Source organism: Habropoda laboriosa, unplaced genomic scaffold (genome assembly GCF_001263275.1).
Source record: "Habropoda laboriosa isolate 0110345459 unplaced genomic scaffold, ASM126327v1 scaffold22, whole genome shotgun sequence".
NCBI classification, from domain to species: Eukaryota; Metazoa; Arthropoda; class Insecta; order Hymenoptera; family Apidae; genus Habropoda; species Habropoda laboriosa.
The window spans coordinates 5,772,275-5,787,103 of NW_017100261.1; positions in this window are offsets into that span (position 1 = coordinate 5,772,275).

Below are 14,829 nucleotides of genomic sequence, written 5' to 3' on the forward strand. Positions count from 1 at the left end.
TAATTTTATAATTTACAGAAAATTCAGATAATTTACAATTTTATTTTTCTCATATTTTATAATTTTCTTATGGAAAATTCACTGCTTCTCTAAATTTGTATACACAAAGGCACGCATTCCATTTAAAACATTCAACGTCCCCTTGATACATGATAAATTAAACGAATTTACACGAATTCTTCTCGTAAACTGAATAGCCGCTACACTTCCAAATACACCTGCAAGACTCTGCAATAAATGTGCAACTATCACAGTCAAATTTTCCCGCGGCTCGCAAGATCACGATCGATAAGAACGAAATTATGATCGTCCGTCTTTTCACCGTAATCCTTACAATACCATCACCGACAGAAAAACCGAGCTCGAAGACAGAAGCTCGAAGGTACAACAGGTAGGACGCGATTTCGCAGTGGTAGTACTTACGCGTACAGCTCGTTTGCGAGCAACGCTAGCACGGAAAGGCGTTATCCCGCTGATCCTTAGCCTGCCTTTTGTCAAGAACAAACAGAAGTCGCGCATAACTGGAAACATTCACGCGGCTCAAACTTGCGAACAACACGTCGCGGTTCGTGCAGATTCTTGGATAAGAAGCAACGTATTTTCCGCGTTCCCGGATCTAGTGTGACCTGAATATTCTAACGAAACCTCGGCGCGGAATTCTACCGAAAATGCCAGAAGCGACCTGTTATTCTTCCAACAGACGAATATTTTCAACTCCACCGAGACGCGTAGCCGATGCGCACAGTGAATTCGTGAATTATTTTCCCTTATTTCGCACACTAAAATAATAAACGATATTTTCATTTTCAATTGCTGCAAAAATGACGTATGTTTTATATTTTTTCGCTTCTCTATCAGAATTTCTTTACCGTACGTGCGATGCGGTTTGCTTTTGTGAAAATTCGGAGGACAATGGAGCGAGAACACTTTGAAGAGAACAAAAGTCGTTGGAAAGGTGGAAAATGTTTAAATACGAAATGGTACAAAAATCATTCGATAGAGAGTGCGTGTTTCGAGAATTATACAGAATTTGTCAGAGGCAATAACGACAATTAAGCGATAATATACGGGAAGATTTTCCCTACTATGAATACATCGAAGTATATTGTACATGAAAGATTTGTACAGGAGTGGTCCAACAAAAAGGTGATGCTTGTATTAACTTTCTTGAAATCAGTTCCTATTTACACACGCTACAACTTGTTTCTATCGAGAGTTCGTTTAATGTGCATTTGAAACGAGCAGAAGGGAATTTTCTCAACAAGTGAAGTTTTAATTTAGAACACAGTGTGCTATATATCTTCGTTGAAAGGAAGCAATTTTTATACAGGGTGTCCCAGTTTTTTCCGATCAAACTTCGCAGTGTGTTCTATGGGTATAAATAAGGAAAAAATGTCGTATAAATATAGGGTGTTTGAAGCTTTATTAAAAAGTTACAACGATAATGGTAACGAAAGTGAGGTTATGATAGAAAATATGAATAGTGTTTCGTATTTTTGTTGTAACTTTTTAACGAAGCTTCAAACGACCTATGTCTATACCACAATTTTCCCTTATTTATACCAATAGAACACACTGGCAAAGTTTGATTGGGAAAAAATTCGGACACCCGGTATACCATCGTTTGATGAGGAAACCAACATACAATAATGTTTATGCTCAAGCTGTTACGAAATTTCCAATGAATTGTATATAACAAGTACACACAGAGCTTAATATTTGAGAGGTTGAAACGGAATGGAAACGGAAAATTGATGGAAACTGTTTCTTTCTGCGTCAATTATTAATTACCACTTGCAGAAGAAGTTCTTAAAACGAATAACTCGTTGTACGAACCTTTTATTATTCAGCCAACAATATTCCATCATCCCACGAAATTTCATTTTCCACCAAATACATTTTTCTACACCTTCAATCGCAAAAATATCGTTTATCGAGAAACACTGTTTACCATATTGCTTGCAAATCGGTTGTACCATCCAAGTAATAATTAAGGAAACTTTCCAGCGCGGTTTGACGAAGTGAAGCAATACGAAACGGAGGAAAAAAGGAAACGTATTTCTCCTCGAGATATCGATTCACCAAAGCCAGGGAGTTGCAAATAAAAGTGGGAGAACACCTTTCGAACAATCAGAGCTCCGTTGCGTTTCACGTGAAAATTTTCGCACAGAGATCCCTGGGAAAAACGTGTGTCCGGGCGAGAAAGAAGCGAATCCTATTTGCCCGGCACTCGTTCCTTTCAATATTCCGGATCGAATCGAACCGAATCCCGGATTCGGGGGAGGGGAAATTCGAGCAGTTACCAGACACCCCAAGTTCACTGTGACAGATCGTTGATTTCGGATCGACACACGAGACCACCACATATCCGTGTACGTATAATAGACTCGATAAGTTCTAGTGCTAGGCACACTGCCCTCGGTCGCGACACGCGAAACGGAGACGAGTGTTTCATACAAGTCGTAAGGTCGTACCGTATTCCGCCTCTATAGCCGAGCCCCGGGTTGTTCCGGGCGTTGCAATACCCCCGGCGGCACAATTGAAGAGAAATGAAGCCGTATTTTACATGATAGAGAGGCTTCGAGAACGATAATCCCGCCGCACCAATGGCGGACGCGATTAATTTTCGAATATAGTTAACGGTAACGCTCAACGCGTCGAATTTGTGGAGGAAACCGTGAATAGTGGTGGGCTTAGAACACATTCGATTCGTTCGATCCAAGCTTCATTTTCAAGGATCCTGCGGAACGTCCTGCGAAGTTTGCGGTTTCCGGTGTGTCGAAGAGTTCTGAAGGAAATTGGTGTTTTCTTTCAATTTAGACAAATTGAAGGGTTTGTTTTTTTTTTTTAAGAATTTTGTACGTTGAATTGTTTGACAATTTTCTGTACTAAATGGCTTGGATTTACTTGGAACAATTTTCAAGTTTAAATGAGTGTTAGGTTAGGTATTATGGTGTAATATGTCTTCTTTTTGAGACAAGTGTTATGTTAAAATTGATCGTTTCTTATGTTACTTCTTAACTGTATTTTCTAGTGAAAATTTTTGAAGCAGCTGTTATTTAAGACTGTTGCATAATTGTTAGAAACGCGTTTCGTTCACATATCAGACTTTTATGCATCGTTACTTTACACATATCAATTTTGTACAGTTTCACGTTAGAAAAATCAACGGTTGAGATAACTTTGAAGGATGTATAAATGTTGTAGAACATTGAAAACCTGCAAAACTTTCAAAGTAACAAGAGAAAATCTTTGAAGTTAACTAACATGTCAATTATACAATTTCAAGTATCTGCATTGGAAATAAAAATTTCGGGAGAATAAATAAGTGTGATTGTATTTCGTAATAAATGTTAGGTTTCCTCTAATTTTCAATTTTAAGAAGTAATTAAATCGGTAAATTTATTGCATGCTTCTCGAAAATGTGCAATACTTTCTTTTATGCTTATCTCTGGAATTAAAATTTCAAGAAGATACAATTATTTCTGTTCCTCTGTTTGGAAAAATCGCTATTGCATATTTATGCGTACTAAATTCAATTTATATATTTACACCTGCGGTGCTAAATCCTTCAGAGCTGTTCACTCGCGTCAAGAGCTTTTAACTTCGTGTAAAAATCGTAACTTTTCGACGAAGAACTTGAAAATTTGCTGGATGATTGGAGTTGAATCCAATGCCCACCACTACATCCGACCATAGAGTAAACTGTCCACCCAGCGTCGAGGAAACTCTACCTCAACGTGTTGGCGTTCATCGATACCTCTCGATGTGTTTATACTGCACCTTCCGTCGTTCGAATATCCGGAAGTATTTATCGCTATGTGTATACAGGCGAAATTTTCTGTAATTTGGAAAGCTGACAAGAATCGCGAATTGTGTTATCCAGAAAATGCAAAGAACTTTTTAGCAACCGAAAATCGTTGATACGTTTATAATTTTCGATACTTTGCCTTTCAGGCTGATACGAGTTCAAACTGGGTTTATACATGCCTGGTAAAATATTCAGTGTTATAAACGTATACGTTTCATTTATATTTATATCCTGCCATTTGTACTGATAAAATATTCAAAATATGAGCGAATTCTTTCCGTCGTTATATACAGGGTGTCCGAATTTTTTCTGAGCAAACTTTGCCAGTGTGTTCTATGGGTATAAGTGAGAGAAAAATGTTATACAAACATAGGTCGTTTGAAGCTTAATTAAAAAGTTATAACAATAATACGAAAGGAGCGCTAACGGGTGTGCCTGTATTATGATACAAAATTAGCGATATGTATGTACATCTAGTCTGTTTATCCGAGCTGTGTTCACGATCTGAGGTGGTTGAAGGTGTTGAATGTAACTTTCGTCAATGTCATTTTGTCTTGTATCATAGTAATCGCAAGTTCATTATCATTCCCTACGTATTTCGTATTTTTGTTATAACTATTTAACAGAGCTTGAAACGACCTATGTTTATATAACAGTTTTTTCTTATACACATAGAACATACTGACAATGTTTGATCCGAGAAAACTGGGACACCCTGTATATATGAATACCTGTCTCGTTCCTGAACTCCAATCTTGACGGTGGTGCTGGCCAATTATTCATACCGATTTCGAAAATATGATTATCACTTGCAACACTATTAGACTCAACTTCTTCATATACAGGGTGTCCCAAATAAGTGTTGCCAAGAAATTTCAGAATCTTCCTTGAACTTTACGAAACATTGTTTCGAACCGAAATTGAACTGTTGATTTTTTATATAGTATTTGTGTCTTGTAATGATTCATTTTAATTTTTTGAATAAAAAATTAAAAAGTGCTATAGTTTCCTTAGAAAAAAAAAAGAAAGTAAAAAGTATCATTCCTATCTCGAAATGAAATGTACACAAAGAAACTCTGATTTAAACTTCAATATAGTTCAACTTCTGTCTGAAACAATTTCTCGCAAAGTTCAGAACTTTTCTGGCGATACGTATCATCACTGCCTCTGTAGCTTCAGTAAACTGCATCTCTGAATCGTTCATTCTTCGAATAAACTTGTATGTAAAAAATTTGTACATATACGTATAATCTTTGGTTCACACTTATAAAAAAAAAAAATATCTCCTTGCTTACTTCGTAAAGAACGAAATAGATACGATCGTTCGAGTTCAAAAGCCAAACAAACTATACCGACTTGGAATGCAGTGCTCGATAGGAAAGCAGCCGTTCATTTTCATACCTTCGATGTGATATAAACTAAGCGATAATAGATTAAAAAACAGTTTTGGTGCTGCGCTACAGCTGAATCTGAACATCGAACCGAATGAACTGTGCGTCACATCCCGTACATTGTACAGGCTAAAACAGCGAAAGGGTTAACGAGTCGAAGGTCTGACTGATTAATTTTTGAATACACGAATACCTTACACACGCAGAGTCAGTGTGAATGAGCAATTATCGGTGAAATTAGCACGTGAGGGTAATTAACGATTCTCATTTTGCAATACTATCGAACGGCAGTACGCTTCTGAAACTGTGCGATTTTTCATTCTCTCGAAAGTATCGATTCTCGTTACTCTGATTTTCATCGAAGCCTGGAAATTTGTTGGAAATGTTATTTGTTGAATTCGATTGTCTTCTTTAATACTTAGGAATCGATGCATCTTTGTGTCTGAAATATGCAGCCTTGGACAAAGGTATTAGGCGCCTTTATTATTGCAACTTACCGGGAGAACTATTTCTCTGATACCTTTCTATTGTTCGTCGTCCTTTGTCGGCCAGTTCAAAGGAATTTTAAAACAGTTGACAAGGTTTATAGCGGGCTATAAAACAACCCAGCGATCCATAGTCCAGATTTTGCGTTTCTTCCTGAAAGTCTGATGTTTGTACTCGCTGCTAACACGCGTCAGCTTCCCTTCAATTTTGCTGTTAATATTTTGAAAGTTAGAAAGTTTTCCTCGGACAATGCCAGAATCGAGTGAGAAGAATTTCTTTCTTAAAAATCTGAGTAAAAGTCAGAAAGGATTGTCAAATGTTGGCTCGATAAAATATTAACAAAATTAATAAAAAAATTATTATTTTCATGTTTCCTCCTAATGCAAAGATATTTTTAAACATTTCATATTTTATGGGCTGCCTAATTCTTTTGGCTAAAGCTGTGTACTGGTATTTTATTCTTCATAATAATTCTTTATTATCTCTTTCTATTCGCTCTTTCCTCGATTGCGTGTTCATGCTTTCTTATCTACAATCTGAATAATTTAATTTACGAAAGTAGCGAAATCGTTGGTCGAATTTTATTTCTTATGTATTTAGTTTCGTTGACATTTTGCACAAACAGTTGAAGCGGTTCGGCGTATAGTTCGTAATTGGTATGGCGAGCATGTAGAGTTACGTGATCAGCTTGAATACAGACGTACGTAAATACGCCAAATTGATCGAACGTTGTCGCACGAAGAATCGATGAAATTTGCAGCATAATTTCCCAGATGAAACATTCATTTCCTATATAGAATTTCAATTTACATCGTCGAATGCGCTGAAATTGTCGCGAAATTTTTTTTTCACAACTTTCATTCTTTTCAACGTACATAGAACATCATGATACATCAAATATTTACGTTATATTATTATTCGATTATTTCATACGAAAATTTTCCGTGAAAGTTGGACATTCTAGAACAATAATAATACATAACTTAATGTGCGTACGTAATAAGTGTTACCAAGGTTGAATCTTCTTGCAATTGTAAGAAATGTTAATTCATAGGACCACAGTGTTGTAGCAAGAATGTAATAAAAAGTGTGCATCGTGAAAGAAACAGTTGATTTCAATACTTCAACAGCCATCGAGGAATCGTTTTTTCCGCGATTTTCGCCATGAAATTAAATCAGCCAGTGTAAATACAGAAATGTCAAATGACACGCCAACACGGTGAAGCAGAAGCATCGACGAAAAGAAAAGAAAAAAGTAAATAAACATCGTTAAGATTACGCTGTAAAAATATTGTAATTTTAAACGAAAGGATTACATTGATAAGCGAAGAGAGCTCTGTGTATATCTAAGGCGATTCGTACTTAAATGAAACATGTAATCGAGAGTGAAGAAGAAGAGAAGAACGGGACATCGAGGCCGCTTATTTTAGAGAAAAAATTCGCGCGAGATCACCTTTACTGGGGAGAAGACGACTAAAAGCGAGGGATGTTTGAGCGATGTATCGTTTAACGATTAAAAAAAAAAACACTTGTATCGTATTAATCTACCCGTGTACATGTTCCCGTAGATCGATATTTAGTACCAATTCATACACACGCGCGTCATTTCGCATGCGATAAATTTACGCTGTAAATTGGAAAAAGTAGCACCGAACGAAACAGTTCCGTTTCTCTTTGATTTGTACGACTCCTTTGAAAATGTCGCAGTTGAGGAATTGAAGCTGAAGATAAGTACGATGAAATTTTCCTCCTCAAGGATTATTTGTCCTCGCTGTGTTAATAATTATATTTTAGGGAAGTTTTTTATACTAATGTATAGCATAATTTGTGGTAGAGTGAGAAGAATTGAATTGATTTTTTTGAACTGAAGTTCTATTCTTAGGTGCAACAAAGAATTCTGTGTCTTTGAAATAAGTTCAGTTTTCGAAGTGTCCTCCGTTTTATTATCGATAGCTTTGGGTTACCTTTCGAGTAGTGTATTGATTTTATTGCGATGAGAACTGAGTGATTTTAAATTTATGAAATTTTATGTTAATGTTTATTGGATATTTAAGTATGCGGCAAAATTTCAGTCTAAATGATATATCTAATGACAGGGGAAAAAGAATTTGTGACTTGATTTCGGGCCAAATTGACCCAGTTTCCGTGCAAGAGTTAACGCTTTAATTTACGATCGCGCTATATTTCTTCCATCGGCTATACATGCTTTCTGCTACGGACTTTTATTAGTCGCGGTTAATTTACAAGAAATCCGTCAGACGTTCTTACGAATTTTTCCTATTTTACGTAAATGATCGTAGACGGTTTAAGTTTTCATATGAAAATCTCTCTCACGAAACCTCCATTATGAATATTCACATCGCGGCTGTTTTCTAAATTCTTCAAGCGCGTCGTTTTAAACGAAGTTAAAAGCGTAGAATTCTTTACCGCGCCTAACGTGAGAATTAATCTATCGTTGAAATAATTTCAAAGTAGCGAGTGTAACGTTTAATGAGTAATGTTGAGAAATTAATTAGAAATATTTGAAACTCTGCACTGTTGAACTTCTACAGAGTTGCTCGATGTAAAAGAAAGGAGCGTAATTTTTGTTGAAGCCCTCAAGTAATAAGCGTTACTTTGAACGAGATCTGCTAATTAGTTCGTTTGCTGATGCTGAACTTCACAAGGTAATGCTGTATAAGTGCACTCGTGAAGTAAAGAAGAAACAAAAAATTCGTACAACGTCTCTGCTTTCATTCTGTAGGACTTACCGTATAATGAGGCCTTTAACTTGCACAACATTCAAATTGTTAAAATAAGACTTGACGTACGTATTAATTATGCACTTCGTGATATTTAAAAAAGGACGCCATTTTTACTACGTTAGAGATTTTATCGTCGATGTGTTACTAGTAAATTAACCCCCTGCTGTTTATAATAACGAGTCACACTCGTGGTACTGATTGTAATCAAGGCATGATAAATACAGCTTGTATTAGAAACAGAAATTAACAATTTCTACGACTAAATTATCAAATACAAATAGTATACAGGGTGAGACACGTAAAACAGGCTGAACAATTGTGTTCTCTCTGTGGTGGTACGAGAACATTTTTATACGTAATTTAAATGGTTTCAAAGGGTGAGTGAGATGAAAGAACAATTTTTTTTATAAATGCCATTTTTTTCTACTGTATGTGTGATGACCTTTGACTTTGAACTTCCTTTCATTTTTTGCTATTTCTTCTATCAAAAAAATTTGTCCTCCGTTTTATTTAATCTTTAGAACTATTTAAATTACGTATAGAAATTTTCTCGTACTGCTATAATTAGAGAAGACAATTAGGTAGCCTGTTTTAGGCTCACCGTGTATAATATTTTAACTTTCCTTACCGGTTCAGAAAAAGAAAAAAGGTGATAAGCAAGGAATAAATAAAAATTCAAATATACACAATTTAATTTACAATTTTATTGAGCGTCATCTATACATAACAATCTCGAATTTATTCGATTCCTCAACTGTGAACGAAATTTTCACTCGAAACACAGCACAGTTGCACGCGTGATGTCAGAAACAGCCATCTCACGTTGTAACCTAACCTACACACGAAAGTCGATCGAACGTTCTCTGCAAAACAAAAACGAAAAAAGGTCTGTGATTCGCATAAACATTTATTACACCGTTTATTTCACGTAGATTAAGGAAGCGCGTCCTAAGCAACGTTGATACAAAAGTTTCGAACGGTAGACTTTAAATGGCCGAACTTTCCTCAGTGACGTTTCACACTTTTCCTTGGAAAAGCGAAAAATTGACTCGTTAGCAGGATCCGTCGTAACAAGCGACGAAACAGAAGGCGTGCAAAATGTATATGTACTATGTATGTGTGAACCGAGCAGCGAAAACGACGAACGCTCCAATTTTCCCGCGTTTTCTTTCTTTCCTTTTTTCATATACATATATATACAAACACCAAGCGAATCGACGCGATGTACAGATCGTATCGTCGATCCTCATCCATGAGACCGTACTGTAAATATTTAATCGTAAACGGTGAGAGAGAGAGAAAGAGAGAGAAGGTTCAGCGCACGAATCGGTTGCTTCAGCGGAATCGGGCCGAGTTTCGGCGATTTTTCGGTGGGGTGAGCATGATTTAGATTCAATGGACGAATCGAGAAGGCCGGTGACACGACGTCACCGCGCTTTGCCAACCAAATGGATTTATGGTCGAAATATTTTTAACTGTTGTGATAAAAATTCGCCGTGATAAAAATTTGCAACGACCATCGAGAGACGGTCGCGACGTTCAACGCGCAACCATGGGAGAACCGCGGCCGTGGATTTGTCTGTGTGCTAGTGATGGGATTGATAGAGGGACCCGATGACCGCGATTCTATTCTTTAATGTTTGTTTTCTGGGTGATTCGGTAAATTGCAAACGTTTCGTTCGGAGATTTACACACCGAGCGCGATATTCTTTCGCGTGCCGGATGAAGTATTGGGGAAATTAGGACATTGGTGTGTTGTGTGTTGCTCGACGGTTAGTAGAGCTTGAGAAGAGTTATTCGGTTTTTGAAAAGTATACCGTGTGTACGATTTTATTGTATCGTTGATGTAGGCAGATGGGCTGCGAGAGATGATGAGATTTATTTAAAAAGAAAGACGTGAAATATGGAAAGAAGAGTAATACAAATTTTGTGCTTTTTGATTATTTACTGAAAAATCATTAAGTCTCCGTTCTTAGGCTCACTTTCTCTTGTTTTCTTACACGTTCTTGTGTATCTTCAATCGCACATTACTGTGCTTAGAATTTTTCCATTGAAGATTAGATTTGTTTAAAAAAAAGAGGTGGAATAGTAAATGAAGGATAATGAAAAATCACGAAGCCTCCATTTTTAAACTCACTTTCTCTTCTTTCCTCACACATTTTCGCACATCGCTGTGCTTACAGTTTCTCCATATCTTTACATGTTACAACAAATTTCATTCCTTCATTATTTATACATAGACACGACAATTTAGAGTTCGTCTCAAGTTTCATTTAATTTAATTAAGTAGGTAGCTGTACTTTTTACTTACAAGGTGAGATTAATACTGTTCTAACTGATTCGTTTGCGTTTACCTGAATTAATTTGTAGTTATTTGTATGCATTTAATTAATTTACGACTTGTCAGGACGCTGAACGATCTTATGGGACACATCCTTCAATTTATTTCATTCAACTTTATACAGTTACGTATAAAAGCTGTAGCAATCCATTAAAAGCAGATCTATCCTGTACAATCGTATCTGTTCTCCTTCTTCAGCCTTGTTTGTGCAGTTTTTCGAGGTGAAATGATTGTTTAGATTTATATCGATGCAGTATTACTTCTAAAAAAAAAAAAAAATATTATCAATTACACGAATTTACTGAGTGTTTTTTTTTTTTATAAACAGGTGGCAGTCGATAAAAATATTAAAGAGAAAAGAGTATCACTCCCATCACTAGTTTTAACTGAAATGAAATAGCACTGGCTAAAGGGCAGCTTGATCGTTGAACAAAAGAAATCAGAAATCACGATCCTTGCGTGTTTTCGAATCAAGACAAAGTATTCGCCGATTTCTACATTTTTATATGATAATAGTATTCGTCGGCCGAAATAAATGGTCGAAAATGGATTAGTGACTTGGATCGCAGATATGAAAGAAACGGTGTTCGTTTGTTCACTGAACATTCCTTAACCCTTTGAGTTTCTATAAAAATTACTCGTAATTATGACTTATCTGACAGAAATATAATTTGTTTAACATAGATAAATTACATTTACACACAAGAAGCTTCTTAAAATCTTCTCAAAACATTCGCCGCAAAGGATTAAGCTACGAGTGCTGAGACAAATAAATAAATAAAAATGTAATAATTTAAAGTAATTTATTTGATTCAAAGTTAAATCTTCCTTCATTAATTTGGGTAACTCAGTTTAATTGAGTTAACATTGCATAATTAATTTCTGTTCTCTTTACATTCGACTATGAAATTCACGATTTATATTCATTTTTATTTGTGCACAACTGCATCTTTATTTTTCCCTCGAGTATCGCAAATATTAATTGCAGCAATTACTTTGCAATGCAAATATGCGCGAGCTGTATATTAAACAGAAACTTAAAAACCGTAAGCTTCCGATAACACAGAAAAGAACATAAATAAATCTAATTTTCTTCAGAAAGCTATAGCGACAAGTGAAGAAATGAAAGTGGAACACGAGCACCGTTTCAATATTTCACTTCAACTACAAACTCTGCCAACGTTTTGACATCGGATCAACATTTTTACGAAAATTTCACACTCGCGATTTCTTTCTGCAAGAGAGCGATGTTCCCGACAAGTTTGACGGGTGTATATACAGAAACCGAGTTTATGCTGCAAAGTTTAGTATTCCTATTTCGTGGAAACTGGGAAGCACAGGATCTGTCTGTAACTAACAAGGAACATGTTACTCGCACTGAAAGCCGACTTTTCTTTCTCACCGTGGTAATTTCCACCTGAATTAATTAACTCGTCGATCTCAAACTGAGCAAACGAATGTCTGGCCGTGTCGAAATAAAAATTGAAACACCTAACCTTTTGTTTTCTCTCGTTAACGTCAAGTAGGATCGGTTCTCACTGGAAATTACGAAACGGCTTAACACACTATCTCTCAGTGCACTTTCAGGATGCGATCGTTGTAATTTTTGACACAGGGACGAGCTAACCAACCGACTGGTAGTGAGTAAGTTAATCGAACTTGTAACGAGATCAATTATTGTTAGAGAGCGGTACACGTACGTTTAGTAATACTAATCGAGGATGTTACATTACGAAATACTATTAATGTATAATACCGTTTATGTTGAACCTAATTGTACCAGAATTCGTAAGCCAATTAAAAAATAACGATTATTTGTGGGAATCGTTCGTTAATTTTATTCCAAATTCCCTCTCGTATTTCCTGGACGCGTAATTGATCTGTCCTTCCAGCTTAGTCACCATTTAAGTTACGTATAAACATTATTTTACATGTCATGTAACATATCAGTGGTGCACTCAGGATTTAATCTTATACTTTTAACGCAGATTCAGTGAAATTAATTAGGTGTACTCCCTCCTTGCGTGACCGCTAATTCATAAGTGGTATAAAAATAGAAGACATGATACAGTATAAATTAAAAAAAATTTAATTTTAATTAGGAATAGATCTTTGGAAAAATTTCTAAATAGTGGCTTTTCTTCTTTAGGGGTGCCAAGGTCCCTTGGCCCACCTCTGGGTGCGTCGGTGCATGTTATGTTGTTTCATTTTATTATTTTATTTAATACATACGTGTTCCTTCAGTTAATTCGATTAATTTTTTTCCCTAATTCAAATAATAAGGCTAATATGAATACAAAGATACAGGGTTCTATTTTTAAAAATTACCTGGTCTTTGATATCTGCAAAATTATTTATACCACACAATGTCCTCCTTAATACCAAACAACTTTTGTAATAAAATTTTTTTGATAACTTCAACCCCTCGCGAGATATTCCATCGTTTCCACTTAACATCCTATAGACGTACCAAAATTGCATCAAAGACACAATCACAAACAAAATCAGCATACCGATACATAAAATCTCGCACTAAAATCAATTCAGTCTGACCTTTGACTCAGACAGAGAACGACAGTTCAGCCCCAGAACCAGTAAAGGTTGCCCATGCCTGTTGTACACACGTTGTAGCCGCAGCTTTGCTCAACCTCGCAAGGTGTGCAGTTCGTCTGAGCAAGTATTTCGAACAGTCCTATCGTTCAGCGATCCCCTATCTAAGAATAACAAACGACAGAATAACGTGGCTCAGTTTCGCGTAATCTCTCTCTGGGCAGCAATGTCCAACCATTCGTCTTTTGTCCACGAACGTATCCCCGGTGTGATATAGCGGCAGTCATTTGCATCTCTGTTGGTCCCGGGAGTCACGATCTAGCCTCACGTCGGTGTCGATAAACAGTACCCCGGATACCTGTATAAGCATGTCTCGGTACACAACGGTATCGCTGTATCGCCCATTCACCTGTGAATACAGCTCATTCCTCATACCTTGCGCGTCTACTTAGTGGCACTTAAGCAAATTCCCCGGTTCTTGCTCGAATGTTGCTAAACGGCCGCGTACCATCGACGAGGACAATTTTGACGTAAGCTTCGGGCTTAACGTAATAACATTAGGATCGATTTAACCCCCGTCCGAGTTGATGGGTTCCTGTAGAAGCTGCTCGAGCATGGTCAATGTTTGTTGGTGCTCTCGGTACTTTCAGTTCGTGATTGAACCAATATGGGGTTCCTTTTCTACGGAGTAGGTAGCGTGAGCGTTATCAACCTGAAAGTTAAGCTTCGGTTATGGCTGAAAGTAACGACGTGTTATAAAGGTAAGAGGTAAATGTTTCGTGAAGGTACGACGAGGTAATTGATATGAAATTGATTGAACATTTTGCTTGGTAGATATATTTCTTATGCGAGATGCGTTGGATACCGCTAAGATAGAGAGTATGTTTAAGATTCCCTTCCATCTTCCGCACACAATTACGCATCAACCCTGTCACATTTTACTCGTCGACTCTTAGAAATATTCAAGAATGCCCATTGGACCTTTCTTTATTTCTACTACCTATAAAATCAGACCTCCAAATTTTCTTTAACGACACGTAGAGAGTTATAAGGCATTGACGTCTGAGCTCCTGAGGGAGGCACGTGGAAGAATTGCTACAAAAACTATAGTCTGCCTTAAAACTTGGAAGACTTCTGTGAACAAAAGTTTAGTAGAATTAAATTATTATTTTTGAAACACTAAGCATCGGGATCTAACAGATGTCCCACAAAATGTGGTACCGACAAAGTAGTTACGTTTCTTGGTGTAAACAGTCTTTTCAGCCTTCCTGAGCCTTCTTTTTTTCGAAGGAACTTTGTTCGAAGATTCGTTGTATGCTTATATTTTTGAAACTCATTATTGGATATAGGCAGTAAATTAAGAGATGTGATATTTCTTATTTTTAAAATTATTCCTTATTTAGATAAGATCTCAACAACTAAAAGAGAATGAAGAAGAGAATATTGGCGTCCATCCATAATAAACAGATGGTTACTATGTCATTCTCCTATATGCAGTATGTTTAC